Source organism: Protopterus annectens, chromosome 6.part0 (genome assembly GCF_019279795.1).
Source record: "Protopterus annectens isolate FY-2018-M chromosome 6.part0, PAN1.0, whole genome shotgun sequence".
Taxonomy (NCBI): Eukaryota; Metazoa; Chordata; order Ceratodontiformes; family Protopteridae; genus Protopterus; species Protopterus annectens.
The window spans coordinates 1,553,320,501-1,553,335,748 of record NC_056737.1 but is presented as its reverse complement, the minus strand read 5'-3'; the positions used below and the strand labels follow the sequence as shown (position 1 = coordinate 1,553,335,748).

General features: G+C 33.5%; 1 protein-coding gene across 1 annotated transcript in view; it reads right to left on the bottom strand.

Moving 5' to 3' along the window:
- Positions 1-15,248, bottom strand: part of DTX3L (deltex E3 ubiquitin ligase 3L) — a 727,283-nt gene that overhangs the window by 442,991 nt on the left and 269,044 nt on the right. The gene's annotated exons all lie outside the window — the stretch shown is intronic.

The following is a 15,248-nucleotide window of genomic DNA, read 5'->3' as shown; positions in this document are numbered from 1 at the left end:
TTTGATTTTTAAAAATATTTTACTGCTGTTAAAAGGATTGAATACTAAGTATTAAAAATGCTAGCACAGAAACAATAAAATAACAATGTAGCTTATAAATGACTTGTAATAAATGTATCAAAATCTCAGATACAGACTGAATAGTTTGTAATCACATATGCACAGCACAGGACATTTTAAGCAAAGCAATTCAAGAAAATATCAATCCATTGGGAAAAAGACCATCATATACATTTGTCTAAGTAGTGAGTATAGAGAGTTTCAAGAATATTAACAGGTGTCCATATAAAAAAAACATTTAATGTAGATGACAGCTATAACTGTTCTGAATGGATTACAAATTTTGGATTAAACAAAATTCAAATCAACAACTTAAACATTTCCAAACAAGAAATAAGCAACATTTAAATATAAATATAACCAAAACAATGTACATTGCATAAGTGTCAATGCTAAGGATGGATTACAACTCAATCTGTACAGCTCTTCCAGTAATATGCCACTCTTTTGTTAAGCTGTCCACTGATACATTGGTTCCCATGGCATCCTATTTACCTCCTGTAAAGTGCAGCCATGGACGACACTTATTTATGTTATGTTTGATGAGAGTTACCTTATATGCTGTTGTTTTCCATCTCTGATATTTCTTCCTAGATGGCATGCAAATCTTGAACATAGAGCTCAAATTCTATTTTTGAGGAGGTTTACTTGCTATTATTAAAATCAACATTAAAAGAAAGAGTTTTAATTTATCATTTGCTAAGTCCATCTCTGTCATGATGCACTACAAACAGCTCTCATTAAATCTTTTTTGTTTTTTAATCAAACATCTCCTATTCTAAAAGGTCCCAGTTCATTACACTGAAAGATGACATGTTCCTAGATCCCTTTTTGCCCCTCCATGTCCCCAACAAATCTCACTTATGCTTTATACCATTTTTCTCAATATATTTAGGGGGTAAAATACCTATGTAAGTATTTTCAAGTGAAAGTTCTAAATCCCCCAGATTTGGTTGCATATCGGGGAGTAGCACGCATCTCTTCCTGTGTTTCCAAAATTATTCCCTCACTCAGCAATTTCTTTACATGTTTTTACTTAATCCTTTCAGATACATCTCTGTATGTCTCCTGGTATAATTTGTGTCCACTAATTATCAGTCCTTTCAAATATACTGTATGAGCCTTGGGTTCACTCAGGAACTCCACCAACTGAGATGACTGACCTACTAGAATACTGTTGATAATAATTTATGAGAGTCTTGTCTGGAATCCACAGAATCTAATCCTGTCCCCTGCTCTTTAAACCTCAAATTACTATTTTTCTCTACCATTTTGTTGCTACACTGCTCTTCCTCTTGTCTTAAGGATCAAACCCTATGAATGAGATTTCCTGATGCTAATTCCTGATTTAGCAGGGCAGCACACTGGTGCAGTGGATAATATTGTCACCTCACATCAAGAGGTTCTTCAGTTTAATTCTTCTCTGGGGTGCCTTCTCTGAGAAGTCTGCATGTCCTCCCTGTGTTCGAGTGGGTTACCTCCGGATTGCTCCCACATTCCAAAGACCTGCAGTAGGTGGACTGAACACTCTAAATTGGCCACAGGTGTGAGTGGGCGCGCAAGTGTTTGGTATTGAAGACCAGCCATGGCATGGCTAGCCACCGGGTGGTGTGAAACTTGGCTGTAGATGATAGTCACTGTTGAACTGACACCCGGACCCCATGTGCAAAAATGGGAAAAGGGGTTGTGAATGGACGGATGGATAGATTGATGGAATTCCTGATTTCACTTCTCATTACAATATATTGGGCTGCATTCTTCACCCTACCTAGAAAGGTTTCAGTATTATCTTCTTTGTCCCAAAAAGCCTAAAATGTCAGTTTCTCTCAGTAATGTGGGACACCTATCTAGTTAAGCACAACTTCCTTCCATCTTGAATTATATTTCTCATATTGGAACTGGCACCACCACTTTAACTGAGTTGCTTTATGATAATCCTGTATATCTGAAACTATCAACCTACCTACCAACTGTGTTGGCATTCTCCTTTTTTTCCTCAGGGCATACTGTCATGCTTACTGTCACAGATAAATTAGAGGATTCTTTCCTTTTCATTTTTTTTTCAAACATTGTTATTAAATTTACACATATGACAAAGGCAATCTTACATTTATATAAATGAAAAACTTACAAAATGATATAATTTTAGTTGTAAACAGTTTACATCACATAAACCTTGTTCCTGCTCTGCATATATTGTTCCCACAATTCCCATTTTTTCCTATGTAGTTTGCTCCTTCCCTTTTCTAAAAATCCCAATTCTAGTTGTTTTATCTCTGTCACTACATTTACTACTTCTAGTAAAGTTGATCTAGACTTTGATTTCCATTTTCTAGCAATTGTTTCTTTTGTCAGCCACCATTATTATACTAAGCAAGGCTTTACTATATCTAGGCAATTCCGATTCTGTAGCATAACTAAAAAAAAAAAATCTCACCAGTCAGTCCAATCTGCTCACCCAGCATCTCCAACAGTGCGGTCTGCAGGGAGTCCCAAAAGTCTACCAGCTCATTACACTTCCAAAAAATATGTCCTCAGCTACCTCTTTCTTGCCCGACACACCTCCAACATTTGCTATCCACCTGAGGAAAACTTCTTTAGAGGATTCTTTTCTTTAGTAATATTAAGCAATTTTCACCTGGAAGAGGCTGAAAGCTTCACTGGAGTACATTACTAATGGAAATAGAATAATTTTAATTGCTTGCAATTCACAATCTAAATCCATAACCATTGATGTTGTTCATCTGATCACTGCTGCAGTAGTCTAAGCTATATGGATTATGTCCATCCAAGAACATAACAGACAGCTTCTAAAGCTTCAGGGGCCTTCCATGCATCTAAACCATTAGTCAGCTTGAGGTGTGCTGATTAAAAGTCAGATCTGGGTGCTAAGCCCTTCAGAGTCTTCCTACCATCAAAGAGAATACTCCTTTGTGGGCTGTCCAGGATTGACGGTCAGCTAACACTGTTCCATTGCCGGGTAGATAAGTTCCCTTTGGGAGAAAAACCTTAACTTTATTTTTTGTGATCGAAAACTTACTTTTTCTGTAAAATATTTATATTTTTGCTAGGAATGTGTATTTATTGACAATCATGTGACTTTTGTTCACTTTTAAATGGGGTATCACTTTTTTATTTTTGTGGTAAAAAGTTGTTAAAATTTAGTAAAACTGCATTTTCTGTGGAGAAACTGATATTGTTTTACTTTCTAGGACTGGGGTAAGTGTTTAAAGTTTTTTATTTTTTTACAAATTACACACAGCTATTGCTGCTAAGCTTTCTCACAAATCAGGTACCTTTTTTGGCTTAATCATGAATCAACCTACCGGCTCCTCAGCTGTACCTTCATCCGCCACAAAAATAAATAGATTGTTAAGCAGCCTTTGCCATCACAGCAAGTTGATACTTTGACTCCGCTACAGGTGGTTTACTCTGCTGGGACCAAAGCTGGTTTCTCAGATCTCTTTTTGTTCTTGGGTCCTGCTAGTGTAATCCCTGTGACCTTCATGGACTGGGGGTTTAGGCATGTCCTCTGGGGCTGCTGGCGTGCCCTTGTCTGGAAGGGGAGAGAGTCTTGTCAGTACTGGGAGAAGTAGCAGGGAACGTCTCTCTGCTTAGCCAGAAAGCTATGCCCATGCCTAGGGAGATGAGTAGCAATTCTGGGTATGTTTCTTCAGGAATTCCTGTCAAAAAGAAACAAAGACTGAACATGTCTCTCCTGTCTCACTGACACCAGACAAGAGTAATTTACGAGACTTAGCTCAAGGTTTAGTGCATGATCTTGACCTTTCTTATATGGCTGGCTCTGTTAAAAGAAAAATGTAGTCTTCTATTCCTGAAGAGATTCAAAAGTTTGAACCTCAAAAGGAGTGTGAAAGGATAAATGATGTAATATAGCCACAGATTTCTGATTCGGATTCTTAGGATAGTGAGACTTTGGACAGTTCTGTTTAGGATTCTCTTTCACTGAGACTATTTCAAGAATGAATCAATTGTTTCAGTGGGAAAACAGTGACAATTCTCTGTCCCTCAGAAAATGTTATGATTTATTATAAATGGGATTTCCTGAATCTATTCCTCCTACTCATTTTGGCTTGGAGGATGTCTTTGTAGCAGACTGCAACTTCCCTGAATGTCAGTCTGCTGTTCCCCCAAAAAGCAGATTGATTATATAAGGCTCCTCAGTCTTTTAAATTTTTATACATTAAACCCACACCTGAGCCATCACCTATACCTTTAGTAAACCCAGCTACAGTTAAGCATTTTGTTAATACTAGTCCCTCACCTTCTGATAAGGATAGGAAGTCTTTTGATAGGTTTGGAGAGAAGTGTATGCTTCTGCAACACTTATTTTCAGAATTCTTAACAGTCAGGCTCATATACTGAGGTTTATCCTGGTCACCTGTGAGAATGTGAGGAATGTTTTGGCATCTGTTGCTTTTTAAAAAACATTTTTGTGTAATTTGGGGTCTACTGCCTCTGAAGTCATTACCCATGATTTAAAATGTGCACATGACTACTGATGCCACTTCCAGGGCTGCTGTGACTGGAACTGCTATGGGGAGGTTTGCCTTGCTGTGTTCACAGAACCTCCCACAGGATGACAAAAATAAATTATGGATTCTCCTTTAAATACAGAACTAAATTTTGGAACATCTGCTGCACAGATCATTAAAAAGTGGGATGCACAGGGAAGCTAATTCAAGGGATCTATCATGATTTTTCAGCCCTCCTTCTGCAAAGCTTACCAAGGGATTCCATGTTCCCTTGTCTATTTTCAACGAAAAGCAAAATAAACAGTCCCAGTAATCTGCTGGTAAGCATAAGTTTAAAAAGCAGAGGAAGGGAGGGTCCAAATATAAAGCAGGAATACCCCAAAATTAAAAGACAGTCTACTAAGTCTGAATGACTATATGAGGGACTTTCCTCCCCACTCCCACCCTGGCAGTCCTTTAATCCTTACAGAAAGTTTGAACCTCCATTTATCTATTTGGCAAAAGATTGTTTCACCACAGATGGGCCAAGAGAGTAATCCACCAAGGCTCTAGATTGCAATGGGAGTCTCTCCTTCCTTTTCAGGGACTTACTCCTCATCTGCCAGACCCAACTCTTGTTTTCCGTCCTGCCATCCAGAATATGCTAGCTCAGGGAGTGATAGAAGCTGTCCCTTCCCCCCAATTAGAATGATTTTATTCGAGGATGTTTCTGGTGACAAAGAAAGAAGAATCTCAGGGACCAGTTCTAGACCTTTCCTTTCTGAACCAGTTTGTGATGGCTCCCAGGTTCAAAATGTTGTCACTTTACAACTTGTTACCACATACTCCCATTTCACTTTCCTATTGGCATTGGATATAAAATAAGAATATAATCACATTCTTATAGATTCAGATTGCATGCATTTATTACGTTTTTTTGTGGTCTGATCAAATTATCAGTTCTCCGCCTTATGTTTGTAAACAACTTTGGAGCAGTGGATAACCCAAAGTATCTAGCTCTTGTGATACCTTACTGCAGACTGCAAAGTATTCACATTTTCCTTATTTAGATGACTTGCTTATCTTTGCAGAGTCTTTTTCAAAGTTTGAGAAATCACTCACTTGGTAAAGCAATCTCCTACAAAGAATCAGATCCTTCTCACAGGATTATATTTCTGGGGTGTCTGCTGGGCACTTCAGTTCAAACAGCTTTTCTTCCATAGGAAAAACAGATCTATATTTAAGTAAATTATTGAGATTTTCTACTCAGACTTCTATTTCAGCAAGGAAATTCCACAGGATTCTGGGTCTCATGGCATCAATGATATTCAACATACCTTTTGCAAGATTCCACATGAGGAAGTTACAATGGCACCTGAAATTTTATGGTCCCAGCAACAACATACATTAACTTCTGAATACAGAATGGAAACTGATGTTAAAAAGGGGTTAATTAGTAGGGCATATAAAATATTGCATGCTAACTATGGAAATCATTCAGGGGAAGTTAGAAAGGATTTGGATAACAGATCGGACATGCAATTAATACAGAAACAATGTGAAGATATATGTATGGCTCCCAAATGTGCAACAAAAGTCAAGAAGATTTAGGGTCTTTGTTTGGAAGTGTTTGCATACATATTTTTACACCCCAAGCAGACTCCCAAAGAATTTTTCCTCAGGTAGATTGCAAATGTTGGAGGTGTGATGAGGAGGAATGTGGTAATTGGGAGCATATTCTTTGGGAGTGTAATGAGTTGGCAGACTTTAAAAATTCCCTGGAGGCAGCAACTTTGTCAGAATTCTGGGTAAGCGGGTGGAGCCTAGATGGCCAACTGAAAGCAGTGAATTTTGAGAGCTCTATAAACTAATATAATAATGTAGGAACATTTTATTATTTTCAAGTTTAAAACATCAGAAATCTATAGATAAACTACTAAACTACATAAATATCAATTTTGGTGGAGATGCACAAAAAATTTCCTGTCATGTAACTTGGAGATATATTGAATTACTGAATATGAACAACTCAAGGAATTCTCATCCAGAAGCTGCATTGAAAAATGAACTGCAATTGATGACATCAACCTTACAGGAGCTATCTTTGAAGATGGATGGCTTTAAAAATTACTTAGAAAACCTCAAATTAAATTCTCAAAAACAGACTGATACCCATAAGGATCTATTACAGCAACACCATACAAAAATAACAAATATAGAGACTTCTCTAAATGACACTGAAGGGAGACTCAAAAGAGGAAGAATTCCAAAAAGAATTTCTGCTTAAACAGAATACATGGCTGCTTAACAAAACAGATGACTTGGTCTGCGTGAAAAAAACTGAAGGAGAAGACATTATTTCATTCTTAACCTGGATTCCTGAATTTTTAGACTTGAAAGAGAGACTTTCATTTGGAATTGAAAGGGCGCTGAGGAAACCTGCTTCTAACTCAACAAATACCCCACCTAGATGCATAGTTATAACATTTCTTTCATTTCTAGACAAGGAACTAATATTAAAATCTGCTTGGAGAAAATCACCCTTAAAATACAATCAAAGCCTGATAAGGTTTGACAATGATTAAAAACAGTCTGGCCAATAATAAATCTGTCGAAACAAAACAACAATAAAGCACAGCTGGCCAGCCAAGATAAAAATACTTTTTGCCAGTGAGATGAGAACCCTTAATGAATTAGAAGAAGCTACTATATTCATCAAAAATAACAACATAGTGTCTATCCCAGAAGAAATGGAATGGATGGCCCCTACTCTTAAAAGAATAAAAGAAACAAATCCTTGAACTGATGCTAGAAAGAAGAAACAAAAAAATGATTTTAAGATACGTGTCCCAAAAAAATAACACTTACAGCTACATCTCTCAATTAACTGATATGGTACATCACTTGTCATCTGTTTTTATTTAAAACGAAAAAAAAAGGAGGGTTTCTTAAACAACTGAGAAATGGGTTCAGCCACCTAGGCAACGACACATTTCCTTGTGGTACATTTGACTGGGGACATATGGCTGAAGTGACAGCTGCAGAGAAATATGGCAGTTTGCAAATTCCCTGTGGGCAAAGACAAGAATGTGTTATCATGCCCACAACTTCAATATCCAAATGCACAGGGGAAAAACAATGTCCATGGTTCCCAAGGGAACATGAGACAGCAGGCAATATTGCAGGCATCAGCAGCAGGCTGGCCAGAGGGCATGTCAGTGGCAGTAAAAATGCAGTGAACAATAGGCAGTGCCTTTATAATCGGTGTGTGTGGACCACTACCCCATTTCACAATGTCTAGGAAACATTACCTAAAATGCCTACTGCAGCATAAATGTGACTACAGTACCCTGCAGATTTCCTCTATGCTGTAGCACACTTCTACATATTGTAGTTACACAAGTATGTACTGTACACTGAGCACAACACTCATTACTACATCTGCCTCCATGCATTTGGTTATTAAAACTGTGAGCATGGCAGTGTATGCTTCTCTTTGTCCACAGGGAATTTGCAAATAGCCATATTTCTCTGCAGCTGACGGTCACTTCAGCCATGTGTCCCCAGTCAAATGTATCACAGGGAAATATCTAGCTGCCTAGGCACCTGAACCTGAAATATATGCATATACTGCTATAATGTTTTATATTATATTATATTACAATATTTTACCATCTTAAATATGCTATGAGTAAATGACCTAATCTAACTTAAATAAAGTTTAATATTGAAATTGCTGTATTATATAATATTGCTATTCCTGAACAAGTCTCTTCTACCAAGTTCCAAATACTGTGAACCTTAAATAAAACATAACTTTCATTTTCTAGTAAACTATTGATAAACACTAAATAATATAAAAGATTAATCAAAGTTAACAGTGTTTGCCTATATTTAAGATGAAAATGGTTTGATAAGTCTAGACAGGACACCTTCATATTACCTTATAATGAAACATCCCTGAAAATTATGAGTATTATTTTCATGAAATTTGGAATAGTGTTATTTGTAACAATGGAGTGTATCGGAAGTGGTGGGCACATATCCTAAGATCACATAAAGTAGAGGTGAAATCTGAAAAGATTTTTTTACCAGTAGTGACAATTTTAAAAGGTTTTAAAGGTCAATGTGAAGCACATCCCAGTTTGTGTCAATACATGAATGCCATACGTTTGGCCCCTTCGTTGCTAACTTGAATTTTGGAAAAACAAATCAGATGTCCGGACCCGCGGTAATTGTAATTCAATGTTGCTAGCACTATGTTGCTATGTTGTCCAAACAATTCTATGTCAGTGAAAAAAACAAGAAGCTGCATGGCAAATATTGGCATCAATGATTCTGTTTTCTATTTAGTGTACTTAAATTAAAAAATATTTTTTTTTAAGTATGATTTATTAAAATTTTTTTTATGTTTAATATTATAGCGTTTGATCTATGACCATTTTAACTTTTTATTGATTATTATTATTGGGAAAAAACAGTGAGTGAAGAATGGACTTATACATATATATTTATATATTTATTAACATTTATTTATTTATTTAAACAAAAATAAAAGAAATAGAATTATAATTTATTCAAGACATTACTGATGTGGATGGATCGTGGAAGTATTACACACTACACTAATTCATAATCCATAATATATATATATATATATATATTTTTTTAGTATATGTATATTGTTATAATTTAAGCCTTTTATGTGCTGTGTTTTTCTTTTTTTTTATCTGTTTTTTTTTTTTTAACAATTTTTTTTTTTCTGTTAAATATTGTGAAACAACTTACTGTTGATTAATCTTTATTTATATTTAGTGTTTATCAAATCAAAACTAGAAAATGAAAATGAAAGTTATGTTTTATTTAAGGTTAGTGGACGGACACCACCTTTTGGGACTCTTAAATATTTTTTTAGTGTTTTTACTCTTTCTTTTAGATGTTTCTTTTTATATTGTTTCTCTATGTTATTTTTACTATAATTACATTATTAACCAATTACATTTTATTCAAATTTAATTCATTCATTTTTAAAATTATACTATAAAAGGATGGCTTTTTTTGAAAGAATTTGTATAAGATAGGGCTACGATATGAGTTGGCTAGATGTGGAGAGAAAGAACTGTTGTATTGTTGTTGTATTTTTTTTTTTTATTTCATTAAAACCAACAATTGGTTTTCACAAATTATACCAGCTGTCCATAAGTTTTCTGTTTGTAATCATTCTTCCTTTGTTAAACCTCTAACATTTTCTAATATTATAATATCTACTTCACATTTATTACACCATTCCAGTAACCCAATCCTTCTTACTAAACTTTGTATACTATTCACATTAACTTCTAGAATTCTAAGATCATTTGCGCCGCTTCTTCTTAGTCTATATGAAATTATTAATTTTATCCATTTCCTTTCTTTTGGGCTTTTAATTCTAAACCTTGAAATTTTCTTTTCATATCTTTCACTCTTTTTCCAACAGAATTTTTCTTTTTAACTACTTTCCAATCAATATCCCCCTCACCAGTAATGTTTGCCTCAAATTCTAATTTACCATATTTCCTTTCTTTTGTTTCAGAGTCACGTATTGCATCATTAAACTTTGTTACATACTCAGTCTGTTCATCTTCTTGTGATTTTGATTCCATACTCTTTTCATTGTCAATTGCATTTCCTTCTACACATAATTTTTAATCTTGTTCCTTTTTATAATCTGCCAATAAATGCCCTGTCTGTTTACATTTATATCATTCCATTTCACATATGTTTTGCATTGTGACCATAGACCCCACATACAAAACATTTCTTTTTATCACAATTGCCCACAAAATGACCTTATCCACAAAAAAAATGTTTTGGTTGGCTGAATATCATACAACAGCTCTGTTTCCTTCTGCATTAATCATACTAGGACTGTGAAACATTTTGCCACTTTTTTATTTTCAATATTACAGCCCCAAACCCCAGTTCATAATCCCCTGTTAACCAGTACTTTTGAAATGTTTTTAACTTATTTACAAAAATTCTGCAATAAATGTTTAACAGTCTTTCTGTCCAGTCTCTGTTTGAAACTGAATTTTTACTTTCTTTTGTGTTTCACTATACGTCTTACTATACTCATTCCATGGATACATATCTTTTTTTTCATAAGTTCCCCAAAAAAAGTCTCTAGTCTTGTAGCAGTTTAAAAGAAAATGCCACAACACATCCCTTTTTTTACTCATAATGTCCCACATTTCATACCTGTACAACTCCTTCTCTTCTTTATTTTTTATACATTCTACAAACTTCTTTTTTCCCCCAATTCCTCAGTTCTTACATTCTGTCTTTTCTCTTCTTCATTACTTCTGCAAATGACTATGTATTTCTTCTGCCTTTTCTTTTTAAATCTTTTCCATGGTTTCTCCCTACAATAAATTGTTTCCACTCTACGGTTCACTTTCCTCTAGCAAATTAACCAGTAAACAATCCTGCAACCCTCCTGACTAGAGGGTTGTAACCATGACTCCAACTTGCGCTCACTCATTTTCCTTCAAAAACAGCTCTTTCTGAAATAAATCCACTGAATCCAGCATAACCTCTTCTGATATCTTCTCTGCTTCAGTCTTGCATTCTTCTCCGGAACTAGCATTCACCTCAGCTTCTTACTCTCTGTCCATCATGCTGCATCATTTCCCCAGTTCCCCAGCCTCTACTGTGCTGGGAACAGAATATACACAAGCACACGCTTGTTGGACTTACGAACCGCAAGTGTGGTAATGAGTATGGGTTCTTTATTTGTATTGTACAACTATTTACAAATTTACAAGGAAATACATTTTCATTACACAAAACTTTCCCTTCATTTCTAAACATCTCTTTATACACACACACACACATATATATATATATATATATTTTTGTTTTTTTTACACAGACACAAACACACACTTTTTTCCATAATTAACACTTAATTATCCTTATTACATTCAGTAAAACCCTTTTTCCATTGAACATCATTTAATTCAGTCTTTCATTCCAAATTATCCATATACTAGGAAATATGTTTTATCTAAACTATTAACAGATTTTTAAGATGCATCCATCTATTTCTCAATCCCTTTTGCCATTTTGCACATGAGATCAGGGTATCACTTCAGCAGTGACAATCATCTCAAGCTAAGGTTTACAGCACCAGGTGGCTAGGCCTATACAGCTAATTTAGAGTGTCTAATCCACCAATATTCTTTACCATATCTTCCATAAAAACATATTCAATCATCTCCATGTTTATCAAATTATAATCATGAAATAATTCAACAATTTTGTACTCTATTAGTTTTTCCCCATATTTTTTTTTCTTTTTTACATGTCAAAAAACATGTTATTTCTAACTCTCCACAATAAAGACGCATTCTCTTATGTATTTTTTATACGGTTGTTTCCCTTCACTGGCAACTTATTAACTCACAGTCTCCATAAGAAATCTTTATATTCAATATTTTTCTTACACCTTTCATTTCTTTGTTTTATAGCTTTTAGCTTTTCTTCCATTAAATGTCTCCATGAATTCACACAATAATTTTACAATATTATATTTTTATACCACATTTTCCTATTTTCTTCTATTCATTCTGTCTTTAATTTCATTAATTTTTCTTGATACATTCTTATATCTTCATTTCTCCATTCTCTATCTTTTGTTTTAATTGCATCCCATTCTCTTTTACATTTTTCCTTAAATATACTTGTAACTAACTTAGATTATTTTCCATTTATGCATAACAAAATGCCATACCAAAAATCTACACAAATTCAATGAAGTTCAGGATACTATTGGATTTATTAAACCCAAACCCTCTTTCTCCTTTTCCATATACAATCATTTTCTTTCTCTGGATATAATCTACATCCCCAAATAAACAAACATAATTTCAATAAACATTTTCTCTATCTCTTTTGGTATCATATAAACACTAGCTATATTTGACAATTTTCTTATACATGTTAGGATTTATCAAATGTACTTTTTTATTAAAGGACAATTTATACCTACCCCACATAGCACTACATCCTTTTAAATCTCCCAGTACTTTCTCTTATTGTTCTTTTATATATTTTTTCTCCAAAATCAATTCCTAATACTGACAGAAGGAATAAAACCTGGAAAAGAAAATTTATCTCATCTCCAAAGCCCTTATATTTTTCTTTAATGATGTTTAATTCACCTTCTCTCAGCTTTTCATCTTCATAGTTACATTTTTCATTTCTTCTCTTTTTTGTCTATTAAAATATCATCTGCATAAGTCATAATAACAGGATATATCACTCCCATTTCCTGTACATATCTACTGTTTTCCATTCCCTCATTAACTCCTTTTATCACACTATTCATTACCACTGTGAACAAAATACTACTCACTGAAAATCTTTGTTTTATGTCTCTATCCTTCCTAAACCATTTATTAATATTTTAATATTTGTATTGTCATACACTGATCCATAAATTTCATTTTTATACTACAGTTATATTTTTCTATTTGCCATAATGTCATGTTCTACTGAATCAAATGCTTTATCAATATCAGCTACTACTTATTTAATTTCATTTTTGCTTTTTTTTTTTACATCATCTACTGTTTCTCTAATTACCACTAATAATTCTAGGCTATTTCTTCCTTTCACTCCATAAATTCCTTCTTGTATATTATATAATTCAATTTATTTAATAACCTTCTTTGTAATATTTTCATAAGAAGCTTATAATCACGATTACTCAATATTACTGGTCTCCAATTTTTAATTTCATTCATTTCCCCCTTTCTTCCAAATAAATCTCAAAACTCCTTTCCACGTTTCTTCATAATTAAAAATATGATTTAACCATTCATTAAATCTTTTTATCAACATTACTTTTTGTCATTGTATTAACTTTAACATTAAACATTCTATGCCATGTAGTCTAGCTGCTGAATTCACATTTATCTCCCTCCTTTATAATCTTATGAAATTCTATTGTAGCTTGTTTTTCTATCTGTTTGTTTATTTCTTCTGTAAATGGCTTTACTTAATACTGTTCTCTCATTTTTCTTTCTTGGCATCCCTTTCATATACCTTACCACTGTGTTCATTATATTTGTCCGCTTTCTTTCAACTTTTTCTACTTATTTCATCTCTCTCATTATACCACTGTGTTCCCTTTACTCTTTTACTTAAATATGTTGACACAGCTTTTTTCCTTGATTTAATTTTCTCTTGATTTTTCTAATATATTTCACCTTTTCTATAACATTCTGTTTCATTCCCATCAAGGCTCCATAAGATTTTTTTTTTGCATTTCTCTATACACCTTTTTTCTTTTTTTGTCTTTTACTCTGTTCCCATATTAAAATTTTCTTGAAATACTATCCACCATTCCGAACAGTTTTTTTTTTTAAATCTCTCAATGTTACATGATCTTTCTAAAGCCTTATTATAATTTCTTTATCTTTTTCATTCCATAACTTTTCATTAACTCTCTCAATTCCTTCTATTTTAATATATTATTTGTTTTCATCTGTCTCAGTCCATATTGCTAAATGGTCAGAAAAACCTGTTTCCACTGTGTCTTCTATTACTTTGTGCATAGTCCTTGATATCAAGAAATAATTTATCCCCATTTTTAATTTACCTCTTTGATATGTATTTTTATCTAAATTCCATAGATTTAAATCTCCACATTTAATTTCTCACAATATTTTACCTGTTTTCATTTGTTTTATATCACAATTAAAGTCTTCCATTATTATTATATCCATATTCACCATAACATAATCCAATATTCTTTGAAATAATTTTCCCTTTCTTTGTATATCACATATGCATGTACTGCTATTAACCTATTCAGTTTTCTTTCCCACCTAAAATAAACAGATACTAATCTTTCCAAATTTAATCAAGGTATAATCTAATATATGTAATCCTTTCCTATATAATACAGCAATTCCTGAACATTTTTCATTCCCAAATTCTATTTATACTTCCCATCCATAATGTTTGTCTATTCTCTGTCTTCTTTACTTAATAATCTTCCAGTACTATTAAATCCACCTCATACATCTCACACCACCCTATGATAATGATCCTTCTTATCATGTTTTTTATACTATTAAAATTAATAGATAAGATCCTAGGATTATTTCTCTCTCTTTAACTTGTAGTACTTTTTATCCATTCCCTTTCTTTTTAACTTTCAGTCCTACATCTTGAAATTTTCTTTTTCTGTGATTGACCCTTTTACCAAGTGAATTTTTCTTTTTAACCATTTTTCCAAATTATTTATTCTCCATCACTAACTTATGCCCCACTACCTCTTTCCTCATCTACTTCTTGAATATTAACCACTTCTTCTTTATTTGGTTCATTATTTTTATCTCTTCTTGTACTTCCTCTTGCTGTAATTGTTCTCTCTAATGGGTATCACTCTCTGGTGTCTTTTCTTTCTCACAATCAAGCTATACATGTCCTGTCTGCTTACATTTAAATCACACTTTTTCACAATTTTAGCTTTATGACCGGTTTCCTCACACAAATAACACGAATAACATCTTTTTTTTTCACAATAACATGAATAACATCTTTTTTTTCACAATTATTTACAAAGTGTCTCTCCTTCCCCAAAAAAAATGTTTCAGGTTGTCTCCAGTAATTAATCACAGCCCTATTACTATCAATATTTATCACACTCAGAATGTGCATCAG